The sequence below is a fragment of the Neopsephotus bourkii genome, unplaced genomic scaffold (assembly GCF_033783945.1).
Source record: "Neopsephotus bourkii isolate Nb327-2 ecotype Australia unplaced genomic scaffold, CSIRO-AGI_Nbou_v1 NB_1820, whole genome shotgun sequence".
NCBI lineage: Eukaryota > Metazoa > Chordata > Aves > Psittaciformes > Psittacidae > Neopsephotus > Neopsephotus bourkii.
In genome coordinates this window covers 6341886-6346462 of record NW_026902293.1, presented here as the reverse complement: position 1 = coordinate 6346462, position 4577 = coordinate 6341886, and the positions used below count along the sequence as shown (strand labels likewise).

Below are 4577 nucleotides of genomic sequence, written 5' to 3'. Positions count from 1 at the left end.
TTCTGAAAGTGGCAAAAATGGTTTAACACAATATTTACATAAAATACCAGCCAGGGACAAATAACATGTAAACAGCATCTTACATCTGTTTAAGAACAAAGGACTGTGTGAATACTCAGATTTGCTGTCTATACAGAGTTGGACAAAATAATGCTGAGATACCATTATGTCTTCTGTCTGTGTCTGAGTAATAGCAGCATGTAATTTTTATTTTCTCTTCTTGGTTCATCTGTCAAACCTCATTAAAATATTTGGAAAGCTGTTATTTTCTCTACGGTGAAAATTTTTAAAGTGTGTTTTGAATTATTTCTCATCACTTATCTTTGGAAACAGAATATTGCATTTCCCAAATCAACCCTGTAGTCTCTGCTGGAGGTAAGATACATTGTTCATTAAAAAAAAAAAAAACACCATCATAAGCATTATGAAGATTAAATGTTTGTCCTAACAAGCAGTTTTCTAATACCTTCACTTTTACATCCAGGCTTTAATGGATTTTAATGCTGGGAAATGCAGAAAGGCTATTTCACTTTTTGGCACCTGCCAATAATACTAATGATGATAACAGTTTTGTACTAATAACAAACCTGAAAGTTTTATGATAATAATTAAACCATATTGGGTTTTAGGCCTTGTCTGGTAGTGGACCTATTTTAGCTTGATTTTAGTTGTATTTGCAGACATAATGTGAAGAACTTTTGTAGTTTCCTGCTCAAATAAAATCAAAAGGTATTGTCAAGTAGTTGTCATGCAACAGAACAAGCCTGACAGCTTAAAGCACTGCCTGCAAGGCTAAGGCTTTACATAAGTAATGATCCATGTACCTGTCTCACCTAAACCACTTCAAAGATAAAAATACATAAATGCAGAGTTATGGCTCCGTGCACCTACTTCAGAAAAAGTCTGACATGGACAAAACTGAGGAAACTACATATTTACTAGGATTATTATTCATGAGCAGCAAAAATAATGATGCCCTCTCTACTGCAGCATTTTACTTGCTGTTGACTGTAACTACAAGGTTCATGGGTCATAGCTGGAGTTCCTACGCCCAGGTCTGTAACAGGCTGTCCACGCTGCTCCAGCTCTCTCTTACGTCTGTTGGGCTGTGGCTTAACGAAGAATGGATAAGCACCACATCGTGAAGAAACCAGGCCGACAACATCAGACTTAATGGATCACAGCTTTATTTTTCAGACAAAGATATTTCAGTACAGCTCTCTGCAAGTTTGTTGAAATTAAAGCGCTATTTGCTCTGCCCTGTTTTTGAGAACCTTGCATTTGCTACCTTTAAATACATTAAAAAACCAAAACAAATTTCAATTCAGTGGAGAAAGTTGTGTCATACGTTTTACATTCTAAAACAACTATGCTGAAGAAACTGTGTGGATTCCTTTTTATATAGTTGTCTAGCTACAAAAGATAAAGACGCGATACTCAGGAAAAAGGGTGAATAAAAAGATTGAAATCTGACCCTGAAAAAGACTGTCAGAAATTGTTAGGCTTGAATTTAATGTTTTACAATGAAGTGTAAGTATCTTCTAAGGATATTTGTCTTACTCGTTATATGACACACCCCACATATAGAATCCATATACACAGAAATAGCTTTATGCAAAATCTGTGGCAGTGCTTATGCAAGGGAGGATCTCTAAAGGTGTTTTATGTCCTTAAAAGTAAAACTCAGTTCCATGTTCCAGTCTGGAACCATAAGAAATACAGCCATCAATTATTTTACCCAGGTATTTCCAAAACTTTCTGGAAGACAAGGACTTCTTGTACTGAGCCAAATTACTGCCATCCTGGAGAGTACACAGATGATTGTTTAATATTCTGTGCCACCAGATGAGAATCCTATTTCAAATCTTAATGAATAAATACTCTCTCTGAAACTTCTCATAGCTTTTTCTGCCTTTAAATCAAATTACTCACAGACAGTCCCAGACACCTGCAAAATCTACAGCCATGAGGGAGAAGAAAGTCCAAAATTAACTTTTAAAACTTTAACATATTTTTTTTAGAGAAACATTTCCCAGAATAAGCAGCTCCAGGGCATGCTCAGTTTGGATTCCACCACAGAAATAAGGACATTTTATGTATCCTCAGAGAGGATATAGGAAATTTGAAGTTGGAAGGATGGACACTTTATACCTTTATACAAAGATGAAATGGAACATGAGTTCCCCTCTCAGTCTTCTCTCCTCTACACCAAACAGGCCGAGCTCCCACAATCTCTCCAGACCCCTGATCATCCTTGTGGCCCTCTACTGGACCTTCTCCTGCAGTTCCTTGTCTCTCGTACAAGGAAGCCCAGAACTGGACACAGTACTCCAGATGTAGCCTCACCAGGGTCGAGTAGAGGGGATGGATCACCTCCTTTGACCTGCTGTCCACACTCCTCCTAGGGCACCCCAGGATACTATAGGCCCTCCTGTCTGCAAAGGCACACTGACAGCTCATAGTCAATTTATCCACCCGTACTGCCAGGTCCTTCTTAGCTGAACTGCTCAGGTCAGCCCCCAACCTGTACTTGGGGAGGAACAACCCCAGAGGATTAGTCCTCAGAGGTGTAGCCAGGCCCATAGCAGGCTGAAAAGCAACCCCCACCCCAGCTCCCTCCTGTGGGCACAGAAGGGGCCTTATAGAACCATAGAATCAGCTAGATTGGAAAAGACGTTTAAGCTCATCACATGCAACCGTTACCTCAGGACTGCCAAGTCCACCACTAAACCATACCACTGAGAGCCTCATCTATACGGTTTTTGAACACTTCCAGGGATGGTGATTCCACCACTGCCCTGGGCAGCCTGTTCCAATGGCTGATCACCCTCTTTGTGAAGAGATTTTTCCTAATATCCACTCTAAACCTCCCATGTCACAACTTGAGGCCATTACCTCTTGTCTTACTGCTTGTTACTTGGGAGAAGAGACCAACCTACACCTCAATACAACCTCCTTTCAGGTAGTTCTAAAGAGCAATAAGGTCCCCCCTGAGCCTTCTCCACACTAAACATCCCAGTTCCATCAGCCGTTCCTCATCACACTTGCGCTCCAGGCCCTCCACCACCTTTGCTGCCCCTTTATGGACCCGCTACAGCACCACAATGTTTTGCCAGTGGAGGCACGGCCGCACACGGACGGAGCCCCAGCAGCCCCCTCCCCACTGCACCCCTCAGACCGCCCCCACCCCCCCGGTGACATCGACGACCCCGCGGGCCCGAGCCGTGTCATACGCGCGTTCCTGACCCCGCCCTTCCCGCCTGTGGTCTCTCTTCAACGCTGATTGGGTGCTCTGGGCGCGCGCCGCAGCCGGCGGCGGGAGCGTTCCGCCCCCTCGGCTATTGGCGTGGGGTTGCCGTGGCAACCAGGGGGGTGGAGGTGCGCTCCTGTCCCGCCGCTGCTGCTGGGAGGTGAGGGGGGGAGCGGGGCGGCGGAGGCTGTGGGGTGATTTCCTCTGGGACAGGCCTCGGGAGCTGGTCCTGGCTGCTGCCACTCCTCTCTCTCGGCTTACGGGTGGGGAGGTCAGAGCAGTCTTCCCGCTGGTTGTGCTGGGTGGCGGTTGGTCCCTGTCGTTGGGCCTTCTGATGGGTGCGGGGGAGGGGGGGGGGAGGGATGACAGTGCAACACACACACACCCCTCCAGACTGTGAGAGCTGGGGGGATCGAGGGAGATGGCCTCACTCAAAGACCCCGGCCTGCAGGCAGGCTTTCTCTCTGCTGCTATTGCTTGGATTGGAGAAAGGAATGAGAAAGGACACTGAGAGATATTTTTATTTAAAAAGCAAGAAACAAACACACAGTTAAGAAAAAGAACACACCCAAACCAAACAGAAACCTTTTCAGCTTTCCCTCTTCCCTCACCTTAAAAAATTAGCATGAATAAGGGGGGGGGGACGGGGGACGGGGGGACACGACTGCTGAGCTTCCATCTGGCATAGTAAGTAAGGAAGTTTCTTCTGCCTTCATAGTTTCAGTCTTGGCTTTTCCTCAGATTCTCATAAACGTAGTACTGGCAAGTAGGATTCTCCGTGCCTTGGTTTATGTGACTGCATGAGCTTTAGTGTTGGGATGTTTTTTGCTGCCTCATCGGTTGTTTTTATACATTGAAGGCGGGGAGGGGGGGGCATTATGTCTTGGCTACAGTATAACACGTACATTGTATTACATACTGCGTGAAAAGGCGACTTTTTTATTTTGAGTTGTTAATTGTATTTGTGAGGATATTTTTATCCCTAGACCAGTTTTATCCCCATCCAGTTTGAACATGTGAATCAGGGGAAGCTCACGTGGAACAGTGGCCAGAGTTTAAAAAGGGAATAAACCCCAAAACACTGGTATTGTGAGAGCCTCTACAGTATTGCTTCAGTGCAAAAAAAAGCACATTTTTTCACTGTGCATAACAAATGCATGAGCAATTTTGTGCATTACAAAAGGGTTGTGCAGCTGTATAAAGAGTATTTTAGCTTTATACTACTTCTCAAAGCCTGTAAAACCTGCTATACAGAGTTATGTGCTTTCTAACTAATAATTAGGTTATGAGCTGCCATTAATTAGTTATTTATGTGAATTATTTCAGC

General features: G+C 44.3%; 1 long non-coding RNA gene across 1 annotated transcript; it reads right to left on the bottom strand.

The window, feature by feature from the left end:
* Positions 1-1170: 1170 nt before the first annotated feature.
* On the bottom strand, positions 1171-2148 carry LOC133206655 (uncharacterized). The gene is made up of 3 exons (XR_009723827.1): positions 1573-2148; positions 1289-1372; positions 1171-1255 (listed from the first exon to the last, which is right to left on the bottom strand). It is a non-coding gene; the product is annotated as an uncharacterized LOC133206655 (long non-coding RNA).
* Positions 2149-4577: the final 2429 nt, after the last annotated feature.